Source organism: Callorhinus ursinus, unplaced genomic scaffold (assembly GCF_003265705.2).
Source record: "Callorhinus ursinus isolate GAN/ISIS: 27379988/994484 unplaced genomic scaffold, GSC_fseal_2.0 scaffold10, whole genome shotgun sequence".
Taxonomy (NCBI): domain Eukaryota; kingdom Metazoa; phylum Chordata; class Mammalia; order Carnivora; family Otariidae; genus Callorhinus; species Callorhinus ursinus.
Window position 1 is genome coordinate 85,016,808 of NW_027397072.1, and position 21,001 is coordinate 85,037,808.

Genomic DNA, 21,001 nt, shown 5'->3' on the forward strand with positions numbered 1-21,001 from the left:
AAGTTGAAGAGAAAATCACTTGGTTCTTTATCCCAAGTTTGGCTCCCCGCTGCAGCTTCCAGGCCACGGGGCTGTGGGGGGGTTGATGGTGCAGGCTGGAGCCTGCTGGAAGGGTGGCCACCGTCTGGCCTGGGAAATAGCCCCCATGTTCCCAGAAATTGACTGTGTACCTTTCCTAGTACCACAGACTTGGTGGCTTAAAGCAACAGAAGTTTATTGTTTCACGGTTCTGGAGGTGAGAAGTCTGAAGTCCAGGTGTTGGCAGCTGCACTCTCTCTGACACCTGGAGGAGAGAGTCCTTCCTTGCCTCTTGCGAGCTTCAGGTTACCTCAGGCTTTGGCCTTCCTTGGCCTGCAGCTGTGGAGCTGCGGTCTCTGCCCTTGTCATCACATGGTGGCCCCCCTGTGTTGTGTCTCTGGCTTCTTATAAGGACACCAGTCACACTGGGTCAGGGGCCCCCCCACCGCGCCCTGTCGTGATGCGTGCCGGTGGGAGGTGGAAAAGGACGTGAATGTCAGCTTCCTCAGTGGCTGTCTTGGCTCTGCCTTGGCTCACTAGTGAGGTGCTGGCCTGTCCCCGGAAGGGGCTTGTCAGCTGCAGTATGACAGGTAAACTCAGGCCACCATCACCACGCTGGGCCACTTCAGGGGGAAACGTGGTGGCATCTGTGGAAGACCAGCCTCATATCGGAGAGACGAGAAGACATTTAGCAATTCATGAGTCTTTTGCAGAGTTAGATACATCCCTTTCCTGGAAACTAAAATATCACAGCTAGCAAAAGGCAGTTTTGTCTTGTTTGACTTTCCTGAAGTAAAACGCAAAGTGTAAAAGTTGATGTCTCTTCCGTGACTCACAGCCTTGAATACTGCATCTTCATCTGATCATTGTGTGGGTGACAGAGGTCTGCAGAGACTCCGTTCCTTGTGGGCCACGTACTCTGCCACATCAGCTCCGTGTACTCTGTAACAGAGAACAGAAACATATGTCCTTGTGCATCGTGAATTTCCAGCATGTAAGCATGAACAGAACTGAAGGCATACTTGTTACAGTCTTTGTAAAAGCAGTTTTAGATGTGAATGAGTCCTCCAGTCATTGATTCTGTTGAAAACATAATTTTGCTCTTAGGAAGACATGGCTTTTCAGTTTACATCTTTTCTCTAGTTGATGTCAGAACTTCCTGGCTTATCAATCACAGTGTGCTAAATGGCATAATTATGAGCCAGTGGGGACCCTGTGATCATTTAGTTGGTTGGCTGGTTTTCCATTTTTAATTAGTGAGGTGTTTGGTTTTGTTTTAATTGCAAAAGTAAGCCAGTGCACAAGGGCTGACTTGCCTGTAATCACCAGGATGGGGGCATGGTTAGCAGTCTCTGTATTAATTTGTTCCTGCTCAGATGTTACGTAGATGTTAACTGTTCTACAGGTCGATGTGAGTTGCCTTTGGTAGAATTTTAGGTGAAAGGCAGAGCTAGTGGTTGAACGGTGCCCTTGGGTGGGGATTCTGTTGTGTCGCTCGCATATAGGGTGCTTTTTATTTAGGGTAAGAATAGCTTGATGCGGAGCTGGCCCTGAGCTGGTCTTACTTGCTGGTTGTAAACTGTGCAAGTGGTACGTGCTAATTTGTATGGCCAGTAAGAAGTATTTCCCCCCTGCAGATTGTGCTTGGGAGGAAGGGGAGAGGAAAGGTTAATTTGCTTACATAGCAAATTGTTCCCGATTTCCTTTTCATGCCAGTAATGGTGAGTACCGCTTCCATTGAAGTGTGAAGGGGCATGTGACATTCACGAGCCGTTTCTACCGTGTACCAGAAGCTGTGCTAGGAATGCACCGAGGAATGCACGTTGTTCTTGCCTTCCTGTGTCCCAGCGGGGAAGGGCTAAGGGTATACAATGTGAAGAGGTTTTTGGGGTTTTACAACATAAGTGAGCATGAATGTACTATTGTCACTCATACATAACGATGCTAATCACTAACATTAAATTGAGTGTGGGTATGGGTCAGGCCGTTGTAAGTACTTTCCATAAAAGATTCTCACTTAATCTTGTGGAAACTATAGCACCTTCAAAATTGTGAACAAAGGGCATGACATTTTGGCCTCTGGAGGAAACACCTATCTGCCTGCTCTGGGTCTGGTGTCCAGCTGTGTTCCAGGCCCTGGGGAGTGGGCTGGGTGACAGATCCGCATCACTAGTGTTTCTGACATTTCCCATTTCAGTATTCTTGTGATATACATAGGTATTTCATCCTATGAAACCGACTGCATAGGATATATGGCTAAAGGTAAGAAATTGTGAATGCAGGTGGACAGCCTCACAATCCAGAATGCTTTCTGGAGCAGGCGTGTGGTTCTGGGTAATGTTGCTGGGAGCCTGAGGTGGCCATGGTGTTTGTGTGCCGGTGGGCACAGCACAGAGGGCAGTTTCCCCTCCCCACCGAGGAGCCTGTCTAGAAGCTTCCTTTTCCTGTGATGTCTGGAGCCACAGGACAAAATAGTCATAGTGTTGTCAGTGGGGAGGGACATGGGAATGTAATTCTTGTTAATCACAGAGATAAAATTAAAGCGAAGTAAAAGCGACTCCGAAGACATCCAATAGAAAGCTGAATTTTAATGCTGCCTGGTTTACCTCTCTTGACCTGAAAGGACCCACACAGATGGGTTTCCCTGCCATGAAATACAGGGAGAGTGTAAACCAGCCGGGATAGAGTGGGAGCTGCCGAGCTCATCTGACCAGCCTGTGTCAGTGTCAGCTCAGGTGTCTGAAGCCTTCCTGCCAAGGCTGGGGTCACCCTGCTGTGTGCACAGTGATGTTTGCTATTGTGCTTTGTATGAAAAAGCCCAGAGAACTCAGTCATATGCAAAATGTCACCCCTGGGCTAGCAGGAGGTTGGGCATAGGGTGCTTAATTCCTCCTAGTAAGTGCAATGTCTTTATTTATTTGTTATCTGGCGTGCTGAAGAAAATGGATGATTATAGCTGGTAGCGATGAAATCCTTCTGGTCCAGAAAGACACTCCAGGGAGACACCAGTCATTTAACCCAGACCATTCTGTCCCCTGCACTTATTATCTTTTGCCTTTTTTTTTTTTTTTTGCATCTTTTCATCTATGTGTGTCCACCCTTTGCCCATCTGTCGATTTTCTCATTTGCCTTCTGCTTTATTTGCCTTATTCTCATGTTCCTTCCATTGTACATTTCTCTATCAGTTAATTAATTCACTCATCCGGCCTTTTATCGATCCTCTCTTCTGTGGAGGGCTGCATGATTAGTGTTGTGGACAGAACGGTAAATTGCAGACAGCCTCCGTACCTGATACAGGGAAGACAGAGAAATGTATACAGATGGCTCTGATATCAAACAAAATGGTTATTTTGAGTCTGGGTAATAGCAACCGTTACCATTAACTGAGCAGCACTAGCTGTGTGCCAGGCCTGGCTGGGAGCTCTTGCTCGTCTCACCTGGCCCTGAGAACAGCTGGTGGGCGGTGGGGTACAGGGTGGGTGTGCTGCTCCATACTTGCCCCGGAAGCTCTCTGGATTTGGAGACTTTGCCTCCAGCCGTGGGGTTGGCCTTGAATTCCACTCGGGTCTGGTGTCTGCTCCGCTCAAGGCACAGGCCACTAGGGGGTTCCTTCAGCTCATGGCCTGTACGTGTGTTTAGGAGAAGGACGAATTGCCACAATCCCGGGGCAGTGAAGGAGAGCTAAACCCTTTTGTAAAGGACCTGACGTGTGCCAGCTCAGGGTATGGCTCGGTGGAGGGCGGCAGCCTTGCCCTTCGGATTCCTGTCTCTACCGCTGTCTCTGGTTTTTCTGCATCCTCCAGTCCTGGCCTCTGCCCCGTCCTCCTTCCCGCTCTCCCAGGGCTCCAGCGTTGCACCCTTCCTAGGTCTCTTCCCTTCCCACGTGTCCTGGAGGCCAAGAGGGCTGCCTTCGGGCCCGCTGCCTTGGTACTAGCCCCTGCCTGGCCCCTCACAGCTGAGGGGCCTTGGGCAGCTTCCCTGACCTCTGCTTCTCAGCCCCTCATTCTCACGAGTGACGCTCTCAGCACTGGCCCCAGGGGACTGTCATCAGACTCAGAGGAGGGGACCCCGCCAGGCCTCAGCTGGGCCTGGTGCCCTGCCAGGGCTTGGAGGATGTCAGCGTCCATGAGTGTGGTGGTTTGCGTTTTGCCTCTTGTCTGCGCTTTGTTTCGACTGGTCCTGGGTTCTGGCCTGGCCCCCTGAAGGGTGGCAGCACCTAGGCAGCTGCCTGTCCCTCCTGCCCTCCTGATCTGTGCAGCCCGTGGCCCTGCACCACTCAGCTGCCTTTCTCTTTCTTGAGTCCTTTTCTTCCTGCAGAAGGAGGGTCAGGTCTAATCCTGTTGCTGCAGTTGCCTTGGGCCAGCTCCCCCAACTGGACCGATTTGGGCACCCCCACCCCATGTCCACTGTTGAGGTCCTAGCCCCCGCCCCCCGTGTTTGAGGACAGGGCCTCTAAGGAAGGAATCAAGGTTAAATAAGTTCGTAAGGGTGGGGCTCCTATCGGATAGGATTCCTGGCCTCCTGATAAGAGTGCCGGGGAACTGGCGGTCTCTCTACCACGTGAGACACAGCTAGAACGGGAGAAGGCGGCTGTCGGCAAGCCAGGAACAGAGCTCTCAGGAACCACATCAGCCCACACCTTGATCTGGGACTTCCAGCCTCCAGAACTATGAACACATAATTCTGTTGTTTCAACCACCCCCTCTGTGGTCTTTTCTTACGTTAGCCCAAGCAAACAAATACAGTGAGCCTCACTGGGCCCCTCACTGCAGGGGAGACCGGCTCCCCCCACCCTCCAAGGGCACCCCTGCAGCCAGCTTCCCTCCTGCAAGAAATGCCCTGCTCTGCTCTCTTGCCTTGACAACAGTGAGGAGTGTGGGATGGGAAGATCGAGACCAGTGCTTTTTGGCTTCACTTTGGACCCCTGGCCATTCTGTAGGAGAAACTCGTCCCCCCGTGTGAGCCCGGCTCTTCTGTGATGAGGCCGGTGTGCAGACCCCTGGCTCACAGGTCTCTCGCTGGCCATTCGAGGGACCAGGTGGACCTAGTGGACTCCTGCCCCTCAGGGGCAAATTCTGTTTCGGACCCTGCCCTTCTTAGGTGGCACCTACTGTACCGGGATGCAAAAATGAGGACCAGGCCTGTAAAAGCTGTCAAGTGCTGACTTTCTTTTCACTTTGGCTTATTTGAATTTGGGAGGCTTGGAAGTGGGAGGAAGGAGACCAGTTCTGAATACAGTGAGCCTCAAATCAGCTACATGAGTTAGATGTCAAAGTTAGACACTGTCGCTGTCACTGGTTTAAAGGGTTTTGATGCCCTGGAAACTCCTACACCCGTAAATACCCTCTGGTGGGGTAAGCCATTGCTTAAAAGTAGGTTCACAGGAGAGGGAAGTTCTTCCGTTTGCTACCATTTCTGTCAGCACCATTTAGCTGATGACCGCTCAGCCTGATGCTTAGCTTTCTTCTCTGGTTTGTATACGCGCACCCGTATTCTGTCCAAATTAACTTTTCTCATTAACGGGGATGGATATTCTGAAACTACTGCTTGTCTTCATCTCTTAACAAGTACTGTAAGTAGAATTTACATGGATGTGTATGTTGTACTCTATAGGAGGGTGTTACCTAGGGTGTATTAGAGAACTAGATACGTGATATATGAGCTTCTCCTGGCCAGGGCAGATCTTACTAACCTTCCCCAAGATGCCTTCTCTTTCCGAGTTTTCTAGTTTTTGTTTCTTTTCTTTAAAAGTTCTTTATCTGTGAAATGTATGCTTTTTCCTAGTTTCCCTCTATTCCTTCTCTTCATTTTTAAATAGCTTTAAATCAGTTATAAGCCATTGTAATTCACTACTCTGTGCATCAAGACAGAAGTCATCTGTATTAATTCCGTGTGTTTTTGACAGAGGGAGATGATAGTCAGGGCAGTGGATCTCTTATTTATTGCCTTACTTTTTTTTTTTTTTTTAAGATTTTATTTATTTGAGAGAGAGAGAGAGAACATGAGCAGAGAGAGGGGCAGAAGAAGAAGCAAGCTCATCACTGAGCAGGGAGCCTGACTCGGGGCTCCATCCCAGGACCCTGGGATCATGACCTGAGCTGAAGGCAGATGCTTATGACTGAGCCACACAGGCGCCCCATTGCCTTGAGTTCTTAAAAATGTATTCTAGTTGCATTAATCTTTTCAGAATGCTAAGCAGATGTGGACAGCCTCCTCCAATTTAAAATATACAGTGACTGTGATGTATCTAATGCACGCGTCTCTGCCAGGCTTTGCTTCTGCAGGCCCCCAGTCTCTGGTGCTCAGGCTGCTCTGGGGAAGGAGCTGTCCTCTTTACCTTCCTGGGTGGCTCGACCAGGACCTTCCCACAGGGGTGATGACCAACCAGGCCAAGGTTGCATTCGTACATGTACTTGACCCTGGTGCACAAAAAAAAGTTTCATAACTTTTTTCAATGAGAAAAAATTACCCTCTTTCTTTTGATCCTAATAAAAGAGTTCTTTCCAATTGGAGAACTGTTTCTTGGAGTCTTTTTGATGAAAATGATTCTCTTGCTAGATAACATCCTAATATGGGCAATAAAACGTGTCTGTGAAACGCGTTGCAAAGCGTTTATGGCCTATTACGATCTCTTGTGAGCATCTTGCCCAGTGGTTCCTGGTTCTGAAACTTGAGTTTATTCCAAATTAGCTAGAGGGCTTTTTGAGACAGACTGCTGCCCCCAACCTCCCAGTTTTTGCCTCTGGAACCTGGAGTGGGCCCGAGTAATTTACATTTCTAGGAAGCTTCTGAGTGTCTCTGCTGCTGGTCAGGCACGAGGGGAGAACCATTGCCCTGGCCACCAGAAAACACTGGCCACGAGCAGCAGTTAACTGAATTTCCACAGATGAATGCTGACTTCTGTCTTCACTCCCGGCTTGGAGGAGGAGCATAGAATCAGAGCTTAATGCATAGTATAGTCAATCGTGTGTTAAATGCAAATGAGCAGAAGTGGCTTATCTTCAAAACATCTTAATTTTTATTGCTTGTGCTATGTGAAATGTTATTTCCCATTTGTAGAATGGGAAGAATTAAAAGTTGATTTGTGAGCTAAAAATACAGTAAGCTCCTTCTTCGTCAAAACCCATAAATAGGCCTGCACATTCAGACATAAAAGCAAACCATTAAGAAACAGTGCTCGTGTCCTTAGAATTTGTTGATCGGATTACAATTACAGACTCTTATTTCTTCACTTCCTGCAGCTTGTGTAACTGCTTACCACCTATTTTTAGGAGGTCTTGCACTGCTGACTCAGAGTGGTAACCAGTGCTGAGCTCTCTGCTGCTCGGTGCCATAGGCTGGCAGGTGGCCAGGCTCCTAAGACGGGTAAGGTTATATGCCTGGGCGCTGTGTGAGGTGGTGTGCTGGGGAGTGCATCCCTGGGCAGGCAGCCTGGGGGCCCAGCCACCTCCCCTGGCCCCTTCTTGCTGCTTCACACACCTGAGAGGAGCCGTAGATGGAGTCCCCGAGTCTGGTGGTGCTGCATGAAGCGTCTCACCACCTGATGGGCTATCTCCCTGCCCCTCAGCCTCTGGCTCTTCTTCATTCTCAGGCAGAGGGGCTCAACGCTAGGGTGGGCTGCTGGAACCCCTGGCCTTTGGCTCCATTCTCAGCACACCTGGAAAGAAGTGTAAATAGATGGAGCTTGTCTTCGGTGGGCTCTGCCTGACTTTAAGGCTGCGATCCAGGTGGGCCTCTTGCCACCCGCTGATGAGCACAGGCAAGTCATGGGGCACTTTCAGCTCTGTGCTTTGACCTCTGACCCATGCCAGAGCAAGAGTCTGGATGGTCAGCCTGTGCTGATGAGGAAAGCTCTCGCCCACAGGGCTTCATAAGTAATCAGCCAGAATGAAACTGTCCTCCCTTTCATGTCAACACACAGATACAAACCACTAGGGTAGTTCTCTGGTCTAGTAGAACTTGACAAGAACTGGATGACACAGCTTGGGTGCTGTGACCTCCAGCCAGGAAACTTTGGGGCTCCGGAAATATCCTTGAGTAACATAACTGGAAAGGTGCTTGAGCCACCCTGAAGCCCGCGTGGCCTGGGGCTCAGCCATTCTGCACCTTTCTTTTCTCATTTGTGAAGTGAAGGGCTTAGAGCACATCGTAATCCTTCCCCCATGAAGATTTAAATTCTAGTAATCTGTAAGAGAATGTTGATTTCATCTGGAGAAGCCTGGGGAAGTGATGTCAATTATGCCATGCTGATAAGAAATTGGTCTTTTCTCATCTCCCTCATTTAATCTCTTGTGCCTTCATTGCTTTGTCCTTGCCCCAGAGAACAGGGAATGGGCACGGGTGTAGGCTCCGTCAATTTCAGGGTGGTTGCTGCGTGGGGCTGGCAGGGCTGGGGGCTGTATGGGATGTGGGGGCTTAAAATACCCATTTAGTGAATGCACCTTCTCTCCTTCCTCAGGCCTCACCAGCCGGCATTTTCCAGCAGTTTTATCTTGGCTTCATGTCCTTGGGATGTCCTTACTCTTTACTTGTGTATCAGCACAGTTTATTTATGTTTATAGAGTACTCTGATGGGCGCAGCTTCTTTGCAGTGGGGGACATTTCTCATGGACTCACTTTAAAACAACGGATCAGGGTGACCTGGCTGAGCGGGTGCTTGATAAATGCTTTAATTTTTATAATTTCACAATTCAGACAAACCAGTGCCGCACACTCTCATCACAGCCTGTGAGCTGGGAAGCGTACGTAGTTTGATCAGTGTGCAGATGATGTGCTTTCCCAGGACACTAGAGGTTTCACTGTCTGTTGTGTAGTCCACAGCCGAATAAACTCTCACAGTGTTATTGAATGAATGAACTGATTATTCTTTTTCTTGGGGGGGGGGTGGAGTTCAAATGACAAAAACTTAATGTTTTTGGAAGTATATTCACAAGCAAAAGGAAGAGCCTTAATATCTTAGCAGTTGATGATAAAAAGCAGGCTTATTGGGCACCTGGGTGGCTCTGCCAGTTAAGCGGTTAAGTATCTGCCTTCAGCTCAGGTTGGGATCCTGGGATCCTGGGATCGAGCCCCACATCAGGCTCCCTACTCCGTGGGGAGTCTGCTTCTCCCTCTTCTTCTGCCCCTCCCCCTGCTTCTGTGCTCTCTCTTGCTCCCCCCCCATATTTAAAAGAAAAAAAAAAAAGAAGGCTTATGAGTGTGTCAGAACTCTTCTTTTACCCAGTCCTGCCACACTACGTGGAGAGACCGAGGAGATTTCAGGAGCTGGGTCCGGTGGTGCCCTTGCTGGCCCCTCGCTCTGGGGCCTGGGGTTGCTCTACTAGCCTTCCTAGGGAGAAGGTGGTTTGAAGCCTGGGGGTTTCTGAAGGCCCTTCAGGCTGCGCTATTTTTTGATGTTCTGGACTGTCTCTCATTTGTAAGGTAATTTCTTTCTTTCTTTTTTTTTTTTTAAATACTGTTTGAGAGAGCGCGGCGCCCTCTCACACAAGCGAGGAGAGGGGCAGAGGGAGGAGCAGACTCCCTGCTGAGCGGGGAGCCCTCCATGGGGCTCCATCCTGGGACTCCATGAATATGACCTGAGCTGAAGGCAGACACTAAACGGGCTGAGCCACCCAGGCACCCCTAAGCTGTGATTTCTTAGTTTACAGGATAATCATATTCAGTGTAGTTTTTAAAGGTAGAATCATAGCATGAATCCTCATAGCATGAATCCATTATTAGAACTTCAGCACATAGTTATTAATGGCCAGTCTTGTTCCATCTGAACTCCTGCACACTCCAGTGGCCTATTTTTGAAGCAAATCTGAGATATCAGTTCCTCTGTAAATATTATAGTAAATACTCCAGTAACTAATTTCTTACTATTACCAAACCTGTAACTAGTGTTCCAATTTCCCCAATTATCTCAGACCCTTATTGCTGTTGAATGGTGTGTTTGCTTTTTCCACCCTCTCATTTTTTTCCGCCACGGCGATTGATTTGTTGGAGAAAGCAAGTCTTTCGTCCCTTGGATTTCCCACAGCTGCAGCTTGCTAACCAGACCCTCACTCGCCATGCCCCCCAGCCCCTGAGTTTCCTTCCTGTAAGCTGCTGGTCAGATCTGGAGCCCATTCTGCTCTGATTTTCAGGCAAGACTCTATCGGGGATGGTGTGTGCTTCAGGAGGAGGGCATGAGAAGAGATAGCCCTGGTGATCACCGCTTCCATCTAGAATTCATCAGGGTTGCAAAATGATGCCATTCTGATCATGTCCTTCCTTCTTTGTTTCCTAGCCAGACGAGGAGAATGCGTGGCTGTTAGCCTGAGGTCCACTTACGCAGGAAAGTCTTGCCTTTTCTTTGACAGTTCTCAGAATAAATAGTTCTGGTTCCCCAGCATCCTCCACAAGCCACCAGTGAGGTGGTTTGCTTGTGTGTTTTTAGAGACATTATGAGCTCATGATCTAAGGTATTTCTGGAGCATTTTCTTTCATTGCGGCTGGCATCCTTGTTATGCTGAGAGTGCCCGGCTGCAGCCTAGCTGGGCTGCTTGAGCTTGCTTCTGTGTTCCGTTGCTCATGCCCAGAGTCTGTGACGTCATCGCCACTGAAGGCTAAGGGCTGTCGTGCTTTGGGTCCGACCGGCTGTGCCCACCCCAGGCAGAGGCCCACATTTCAAAGACCGTGGTCCCGTTAGGAGGAAGTGGAATTTGGGGACCGCAGTTTGGGAGTTAGGGATCATTGCTTCCAGACTTGATTGTTGGATCTGGGCCTTTTCAGTGGACAGAGGTGGGTTTGTTCACTCGTTTGTTTTGGTTGGTTTTCTGACATAATCCTCTGTAAATTCACGCCGATATTTCTAATTCTGAATTCGAATTACAGGATATTTTACTTCTTTGGTTTTATATTTGTATCACTTTTCTCTTAGGCTGAAAGTTTTTCTCCCTAGAACATTGGCGTAAGAACTTATTTGCTTGATTATCTTATTTATAGACAACACATACATGTTTGGAATAACTACCAACATTTTTACCAACCATATGAGTAGTAGAAACGGCAGAAGATATCTTTGTCTTCAGGGTTTATCCCTCTAGGGAAATACAGTCAAATTACTGTGTTTCTAAGTCTTTTGGAATAATGTCTCTCTGTTTATGTCACCAACTCAATATATAATTTGGTTAATTGGTTTCCATTCTGCTTTTGATTTTTAGGACTCAAAAAAGTTAATATCCGTTTATAGTTACATAAACCATTTAGATGGTTCAAGAGCCAGAAGTGTGCTCAAAGTCTCATTCTGTATCTTCAGGCTCTTCTCACTCAAGCCCTTTCCATCGCTATTTGTAAAAAGATTTTTTCCTTCCTCCTTTTATTTATTGCTTTTTAATGCAAGCACAGACATACATTCATACAGTTGTATATTTGTTTTTAATATTTCTCATTTCCTTAAATAAACAATAGCATGCATTACCCACTTTTCCAAAGCTAGAGTTTAGAGGTTGTCTTCTAATTATATGGCATACTGTGACTTAGTTAATCATGACACTGAGTTTAACTGAATGTGCCATTTTGGAAGGAGGTGATTATAGCAACTGCCGTCTAAATATTTTAATCACATTCCAGAATAGTTAGAAAATACATGAATATTCCTGTCTTATTTTTGCTGTTTAAAAAGAAGACAACACAACTTGGTCTATTTACATGTATCCTCGTTCACTGGTTCTCAGCGGGGTAATTTCGTCCCTCAGGGGACATTTGGCAATGCCTGCGGTTACTGGAGACAGTTTTGATCGTCACCACTCCGGGGGTTGGTGGTGGGGATGGGGGTTGCTGCTCACCGTCCTCCAGCGCTCGGGAGAGCTTTGCAGCAGAGGTTGATCGGCGCCCCCATGTCAGTGAGCCACCGGTGAGAAGCCCTCTGGTTCAACCACAGCTTTCAGAGCTTGGGTCACCCTCTCTCTCTTGTCCTCCCTCTCGCTCTCTTTTCTCTCTTCTTTTGCAGTAGATATTTATGTCTAGGACTTCAGGAGAACAGAAGTCATTTAAAATGAAAAGACCCGAGGGGCGCCTGGGTGGCTCACTTGGTTACGTGTCCGACTCTTGGTTTCTGTTTGGGTCATGATCTCAGGGTCCTGGGATCAAGCCCCGCATCCGGCTTCCAGCGAGCCCCTTCATCAGGCTTCCAGCTCAGCGGGGAGTTTGCTTCTCCCTCTCCCTCTGCCTCTTCTCCCTGCTCATGCTTTCTCTCTCTCAAAAAAAAGTTAAATCTTAAAAAAAAATTGTGCTTCAGAGGCGCACGTGTGAGTGTAGGTGACCCATGGGGAGGTTGGCAGTGTTGCTACTCTTATGAAGTTATTTTGTCATTGATGATGTGCATGATAACAGGATACATTTTTCTTATCTCTATGCTTTGCATTTTCTCTCTTTATTATCTTATGAAATACTCCATTTCACTAAAAAGAGGACTGAATAATTCAACCGCATTGTGGTTTTAATGCGATATGGATAAAAGGGGGCATGCTCCCTTTTTCAGGTAGGGGGCACCTGGGGGCTATTGACAGTGGGGTCAGTTGCACTTGGTCCTTCCCAGAGAGGGCCTGGGAGTGTGAGACAGGGCGTAGGAGGCTGAGGTTTTGATGTTGAAGGTGGACATTGTCTGGTCCTTGATGGTTTCAGAGCCTCGTCTACCTTTTGCCTTTGGTGATGAAGAGATCCAGTAGTTTAGTGTTATTCCAGATGTTCCTAACATCACTGTTCTCTTTCCTTTTTTTCCCCCTTTTACTTGCCACTCTTGCATCGGGTAAATTAAGTGATTTTGGGAGAAAAAAACCTGATCGGCATTTCTTCATCTTCTTCTTCTTCTTCTTTTTTTTTTTAAGATTGTATTTATTAGAGAGAGAGCGAAAGAGAGCACTAGTGGGGAGGAAGGGAGGCCAATGTGGGACTTGATTTTAGGACACTGGGATCATGACCTGAGCCAAAGGCAGACACTTAACCCACTGAGCCACCCCAGGTGCCCCTTGGCATTTCTTCTTGACACAAGTAAATGCAATAGCAGTTCGATTCCAGGAAAGGAAATATGTATCACTAGAATAGTTAAGACATTAATGATGACAGTTTACAGGTTTGGTAGCCCTCTTAGGAGTTGGTTTTCTAGGATAAATTTTATTAACATTTTATTTGTGAGCTTTAACGCTTCTTTGTGGTTGGTTTTGATGCTGCCGGCGAGTGTGGAAGAGTGCTCTGATCGTTAGGAGGGTGGTCTTTCAGAAATAGATTGAGTCATCAAAACTCCTTTCTGGTTTTAATTTGTGGCCCGAAGATATAAACATTTATTATCCGTTTTAGGCCTTTGACTCATTTCCTATGCCACCAACCCTTTTCTTTCTGCATCTTCCCCTACCCCCATAAGAGAGAAGCTGACATTGATTTATAAGCCTTTTTCCTTTGCTAAATTCAGAACTTTACAAAATACCCGTATTTCAGCCTTTCAACTCGTATTTTAGGGGAAGCCCTTAAATATTGATAAGGTCCTGAAGCCTGGGGTTGATTTTTTTTTTTTTCCCCTGCACGGAAATAAAACAAGAATTTGTGCTATTCTGAGTGGTGAGGGTTGCACTCAGCATTCTAGAGCATGAATGAAGGGACCACCAGCACCACAATTCCACGTTGTTTGGTATAAGGGCAGAAGATGGTTTGTGCATGTCTTTCAAAGGAAGAAGAGTCAGTGTGCCCAAGCAGCAAGCCACCAGTCTGTGTGGCCATGTGGAAGGAAGTCTTCAGATACTCCTGTGCGCGCTGCAGGAAGCTACGCACAGGACGGGGGCTTAGGGACTTCAGGGTTGGTGGGGGGTATAGCGTGGTCCTCCTCTTGTTGGGGCTCCTGCCAGGCCCGTGGGAGAGGGGTGTAATCCCAGTCGACAAGTCCCTGGGTTTGCAGCAACTCACAACCAAGATGAGATTCGTTATGGTTCTCCCATAGTTGGAATGAGGGAGCAGAAGCCAAGTGTTTTGTAACCACAGTTAAAGCACCTTAGATTGTGGATGCCTATCAGCTTCTGCCTCTCTGTGGAAACAGGATGCTTCTAGAAAACAAAACTAGTTCATAAATTTGGCACTGAAAACTCTTTCAGCAGGTTGGTGTGAACTCATTAGTTTATGATTTCATCACTTTTTTTAAAGCTACTGGCAACTAACTGCAGATTTTTAAAGAGTTTAATCATCCTAAGGAAGGTCTGACTGCAGGATGACTAGCTGCATTAATCTGATTCAGTTCATTTCCGAAGAGAACAAAATTATAACTACATTTTCATTAATTTACTGGTGTGATCCATCTATTTCAGGGCGAATATTAAATTATCTCCTAGCTCCAGAAGATGTGTTTTTGAACAGAAGTATCTGTAGGATTTAGTGTTCTGTGAAAGGAGTAGGCGGTAAGGTTAGCTTGTTGTAAGATTTGTTTTCTATCTGCTATTGTTGAAAGAAATTTTTATTTGAAAGAGTAATACATATAAGAACAAACAAACAGGCAAAAGGCACCTGAAATCTAACATGGAGGGAAGCCTTCCTCCAACCCCGGGCGCCCAGATGGCCTTACCAGAGGCAAGGTTTATGGTTTGTTGTACGTCCAGAAGGTTCCGGAAATATCTAAGTAATAGGTTACTCAACTCATTAGTTTCCCTCTTGTTTCCCCCCTTTTTCTTTTTATAATATAAAGAGATTTCTCTATTAACTTTTAAAAAATAAGTAAAACCACTAAATAGTACATTTTAATTGGTGAATTTTTATGGCATGTGAATTATATCTCAATTTAATAAAAAGTAACCTAAGAGTCTGGGGACTGGTTTTAGAGAGAAGAAATGAAGGGTGAAATGCTTTCATCTTCAGATCATCAGATATAAATGGTGAGGTTCCTCAGAGATCCCTGTAGCTTGGATTAAAAACATATTTTTATGGGTTATTTAGATGTAGAAGCCTGTAGTGAGCTCACCAAGGTTACTGATAATTAAGTTCAAATGGGTCATGAATCTCAACATAATGAGGATAAACTGCTGGGATATACTTGAGGCAGCTTAACCAGGCAGCCAAGTGGTAGTTAAGTTTCTTCATAGATAAACGCATTTGGGGAAAATAACCTGAAGTGTTCTTACCTTGTTTTTCTGAGGTAACTATTTTTGAACTCTTTCCTGTTTAGAACTTAGAGACATTCCTCCTGTTTTATAAGTGAAAAGCACTTTGTCTGTAGATGTAATGTATTTTACTCTTTTCCTACTGATGGGCATTTAGGCTGTTTCTATTTTCATACGTCTTACCCAATTGCTTTTCATAGAGTTGTGCAATTTTGCATTTTCGTCACCAGTGCACGAGCCTACCTGCTTCCCCATAGCCTCACCAAATATGCCGTTTTATCACACTAAATTAAAAAAAAAATGTTCTTTTATTTTGAAATACATTTTAGCTTACAAAAAATTGCAAAAATGGTGCAAAAAACTTCTGCATACCCTTGATCCAGCTTCCTCAAATGTTGACATTTTATTTATTTTTAAAGATTTTATTTATTTGAGAGGGCACAAGCAGGGGGAGCAGCACTCAGAGGGAGAGGGAGAAGCAGGCTCCCCGTTGAACAGAGAGCCCTACAGGGAGCTTGATCCAGGACCCTGGGATCATGACCAGAAGCCAAGGCAGACACTTAACTGACCGAGCCACCCAGGTGCCCCAGATGTTAACATTTTAAATAACCACATGATAGTGATCAAAATGGGAAGTTCACATTGACACCATGCTACCTGTTACCACATTTTCAGGTCTGACAGTCTGATAGGGGAGAGGTGGTATCTTCGTATGACTCTAGTATACGTTTATTTTGTTGAAGCCCAGCATTTATCTGAAAGGCAGATATTTTCTTACCCAGTTTCCTTTGCCTCTTTTTCTTGATTGGCTGGTCTTCTCATCAATTGTAAGGAGCTCTCCCTGAATCAGGAAGAGTAGGCCTTGGTCTGTGTGACAAATTGCAAGTAATCCCTTTTCTTTTTGTCTTTTGGATTTGCCCGGGGTATATTTTGCCATGTAAAAAAAAGTTTTATTTTTATGTAGATGAATTCAAACATCTTTTGTGGTTTCTGGATTTTTAGTCATAGATTTAAAAAAGTTTTTCCTTCAAGGCTATAAAGAATTTCTTCCATATGTCCTTCTCTACTTTTATTTTTCCCGGTAAACCTTAGATGCATTTGGAATTCATCTTGTTGTAGGATGTGAAGTGTGGCTCCATCTTTCTTCCAGATGGCTACCAAAGTATCCCATCGCTATTTATTGAGAAGTCTTGCCTTTTCCCTAGTGACTGGAGCTAGCACCCTTTATCATATACTACCTTCCCAGAAGCACTTGGGTCTATTTGTGTTCCTGTTTCTTAGTTGCGTTATATGCCATGCCAAACTGGAAGAGATGAGTTCTCTGAAAACTTTGTTATCTTAAATAAACCAAACAAAATAGCATTCTATGAAAGTCTCTAAAAAGCTAATGGCTGTGCTTGCATATCAGTAAATGAGACAGCAGAGGCCCAAAGATCACAGAGTTGTTTTGGCCTAGGGTAGAAGGCAAATGGTTCCCTCTCTTACGTCCAGAAGTGGGCGAAATAATATCCATTGCAAGAAGGCATTTTGATGGTCCTTACCTGGCCCACCCCTCTGCAGTCTCGCCAGCTGTATTCTTGGATGTGGGAGGCGAGTTAAGGATGTATGGTGAGAAATTTGATTGAAAATAGTTAATGACAACATATTTTCTTTTTCTTTTTTTTTTTTTTAAAGAGAGGGAGGGTGTGTTAGAGTTCCTTGAAGAGTTTTCTTTGGTGAGTGTAGATTCTGGTCTTTGGGAAATCTGTTTCATTTAGAACCACTGCTCATGTGACATCATTAAGCCTTTCTCTCCATCAGTGTTTAACAGAGATCATAACCAGTTCCCCCCTTACCACATGATCCTTTGGAAGAGGGAGGGTTCAGTGCAGTTGTTTGACCCAGGTGCACTGTTGAGTCTGGCTGTCCTTGGTCTCCAGCATGGGTGGCAGCAGGCACAAGGTCAAGGCCAAGGGCTCCCAAGTGACTGGACTCCAAATTCTCACTGCACCTGTGTACTCAGCGCACCTCAGCCCATCCCCTAACTCCTCTGCTGCGAACGGGGACAGTGAAACATCCTGGTGTCAGGACTGAATGTGATAATGTAGGAAAAGTGCTCAGCCTAGTGTGTGGCACCCACTAAATGCTAAGTAAAGGCTTGCTGTTTCATTGGTCTGTTTCCTTCCCTCGTTAGTGCATGAAACTCCGAGGCCCACAGTTCCCGGATATGCAAGCCGAAGGAAGGTAGGATATAATTTGGGAGTAAATAAGAGAGTGGGATGTACGTGTTCGAGTAGCACATGGCAGGCTGAACCACAGATGAGGTGAGGTGAATTTCAACGTTCGAAGGTCTAAAACAAGAAGGTATTCTTTCTGTCCTTGGTCCGTCTGAGAGAGGGATCCAGAGCAGCATAGGCGTGGTGGTGCTTGGTGTTACATAGGACCAGTAGCAGGAGCAGGACAGATCACCTTTCATGTACATTTTTGTTGGTGTTTTTTGTCAAAAAGAATAATCCTCAAAATGGATCATATAGAACAGGTATCATTGAGAAGAAATTAAAGCTCAAAAGGAGAAAAGTTAGGAGGAGAGCACTTAACTGCTTTGCATTCACACACTGAGGTTCAGATGAAGTATGCGCGCTCACAGGTGGAGGGCAGGATCCCTGTTGATATTCTTTGCGGCCTTGAAGGAGAGAAGTACCAGAAGGCTAGAGATGGGGAATGTCCTAATTTTCTAAACGGAGAAAAAAGCAGAATCAGGAAAGAGGCCTTTAAACAGATTACGGAATGGAGGTGAAAGCTGGCAGCCAGGAGCCTGTCGGCATCTCTTCTCCTTGATGCCATGTGGCTGGATGTCAGCAGGGTGCCTGCATAAAGTCGGATCTGCTTATATCTCTAGTGTTCATGTACCTCCTCACCCTGGGCCCTCCCCTCTTGACCCTGGTCACTCTTTAGGAGCCTTCTGGGCTGTTGTCTTCGTGGGGATTTGTCTGTGGTCGTCTGCCCTCCCCGTGCTCTGTTCCCCTAACCCTATCCCCTGACCAGTGCCCTTGACTTCCACTTACCCCCAGATCATCTCATGCACTCCATACGAGGTTGGGGAACAGTCATGTGTTTTTTACATTCATAGTCCGTTTCCATACAAAAAAAGGGTGTACAACATCAACAGACAGAAAAGGAGAAGATCTGAGGGACAGAGTATGTGAGACATAGCTCAGTGGAGTAAGGGGAGTGGCTTATGGCACGAAGGAATTATAGGGAGTGCCGTGGCCAGAGGAGAGAAAGGACATTTCTCACCTCCGCTCATTGTCCTCTGATCTCCCGGTTGGCTGAGCTTATCTCCTCTGGTAACACCTGTGGGGATTGTTCTTGGTGTTCCCTGGCTGGCCCCATTCAAAGGTTGGGTGTTTAGGGGCAGGGTGGCCCTGAGCTCACTCACCCCCACGAGAAGAGGCATTTCAGTGTCTCGTAGGGGGAACAAAGTAATGTTTTCTCTGAGCACCTACTATGTACCTGGAACTTTGTGGGTGCTTTTTATAGCTACTTACTGTCTACAGCACATCTGTAAGGGAATCCTTTTCTCTCTATCTGTTTTATAGGAGAAAACTTAAGCTTTAGACGTGGTAAGCCATCTGGCCGAAAGACAGAGCCAAGCAGAGGTGGAGTTGGCATTTCATTCCAGAGCCAAAGCTCGTTCACCAAATCAGGTAACAGGCCTGTCTCCATGTGTGTTGAACTATTATGTGGATTAGGAGCTGGTTGGACGGCCACAGCCACAGAATGTGGACTGCTAGCTTGATTGCCCCTGAGTTCAGGTCTCAGATGCCTGCTGTCCTTGGCCGTGATCTGTGCTGCAGCGTGGATGTTAACCTGTGTGTCAGATTTGCAGGTGATAAACGGATGGAGAGATAGGGAGCATCCATGACGGAATCAGAATCTAGGACCCCTGCGGAGCTGGGATAGTGGACTGAAACTGGCACGGTGAGGTGCAACAGGAGGACTTGTGAGGAGCACATGTCACTTAGAAAACACCTGCCAAGTGTCCACCGTGCAGGTGTGATGCTGCCTGAGAAGCAGGGCAGGGTCAGGCATCGCTACCTGCTAGTTAGCACCAGCATTTCCATTTCCTGCACTGATGTCCTCATCTGAGTGCGTGCGCCACTTACAGGGGTGATCTCTAATGACCCGTAGCATCCAGGGTCCCCGTTCTGGCTCCTCCAGTTGTCTGTTGTGTCTGCCTTGTGGGGGCGAAACATACATCTGTCTTGTATGTTGTGTGTCCAGCGCCTGGCACGGTACTGGTAGGAGTTCAAAACATACTTGCTGGATTAATTAACTTGAAGTCTGTCTAGAAGCAGGAACAGTATTGGGATAGTGAGTTTCAGGGAACCTTGGCATTGTTCCAGAGAGGAAGGTTTTGCTTGGAGAAGAGATCCAGAGAGACATTGTAGTTCCTCCAACCTTCTAATATTGGTCTCTGGAAAGCGAGATTAGTCCAACTTTCTGTTGCATCATAAATTATTTTTTACCTAAAGCTGTTATACACACACACACACACACACACACACACACACACACACACACACTGTTTGCTTGTCTCCTTAGAATTTTTTATTTTTTAAAGCAGATACTAGCAGATATTTTGGATAGCATGCATCTGTTTTATAAGTAACCTCACACAGTTTAGCTGATTTTTTTTTTTTTTTTTGGTAGGTGAGTTTTCTTATAGCAAATGAAATAAAGAGCACTGCTGTGTCATCTCCTATTTGACTTTGGTCCCTGACCAGCCCAAGTTCCTTAGGAAGGACAGCATCTGTGCTGTGCCTTATTTATGTACAGTGTTTGCACACAGCAGATGTGCAACACATTTTCATTGAATAAGTGTGACTTTCATTCCACCAGCGAGGTGAATGATACTGCCTCCAAGGAAACCTAGGCTTTGGGGCAAAGTAGCAGCCTCAACACCCTTTAACTACAAAGACGGAGAACGGGGATTGGCATCCAGTTTAAAACAAAGTCCTTGCGTCCTTTACATCATACACAGAGGCACGGCCAACTTCATTACCTGGATTAATCTTCTTTCAGACAACCCTTGTATTTGAATTTAGGGCTGAGAGAATAGGGCTTCTTGAACTGGCCCTTTTCACTTTCTGGTCTTTTCTCTACGGTACTGGTTCTTACCTGGGGCTGACATTTTAACCACCTAGGAGCTTTTCCAACCTGCAGATTTTGTAATTCAGTAGGTCTCAGGTGGGATCCATTTAGAATGAATAGGCAAGCTAAAGCCCTTCCCATTTCTGAAAAGCATGGTTAGAACACTCAAGATTTCGGCTATGGTACATAAGCTGAAGATACTCTGTATTTTGCCGAGTTGTAAATCTGAATTGTAAGATGAAAGAGCAGTTGAACTCATGAGCTGAGTCTGTTTTGTCCCGCAGCCTCTCAAAGGTTTGGCTTTGCTTGCATGTTTTTATGGGACAAATTCCATGCATAGAGGCAATTGTGAATTTCAGAGTTTATTAAATTCAAGACATATTCCATAAAGGGGTTGGTTGAGTAAAATGGTGAATTCAGAGAAAGTTTGAAATCTCTTCCTGACTCTGTCTCCTCTGTGCACAAAATTGCATTGTGGAGTGGAAGTTTATCATTTCATAATGTGTGTAAATGAAGGGATCAAAGCTTTTTCTTTTTGACTCTTACACTGGGTGAGGATTATCTGAGAAAACCTGGCAGACCAAGGAAATGGGTTTGACTTTCTGCCAGGCGGTCACTGAAATGTTTTTTTCTTTGTGCCCAGTTAAAAGGCTGGACATGTAGATTTTCACGCTCTTGTCTGGTTTCAGCTTTGGAAGTGCTTACACAGCTAATCTGGCATTTGTGATTATTTCCACTTCGAGCTCACC

General features: G+C 46.1%; 1 protein-coding gene across 6 annotated transcripts in view; it reads left to right on the forward strand.

Annotated features, from left to right (window-relative positions):
- The window catches only part of NCK2 (NCK adaptor protein 2), a 145,841-nt gene that overhangs the window by 42,036 nt on the left and 82,804 nt on the right, over nt 1-21,001 (forward strand). For 4 of the 6 annotated variants that reach the window (XM_025869087.2, XM_025869093.2, XM_025869091.2 and 1 more), the window contains exon 1: nt 18,698-18,805. The exons of the other annotated variants lie outside the window; for them this stretch is intronic. The gene's annotated coding sequence lies outside the window, so the exon portion shown is untranslated. Of the gene's footprint in view, nt 1-18,697; nt 18,806-21,001 lie in introns of those variants that run through there. 6 annotated transcript variants of the gene reach the window in all.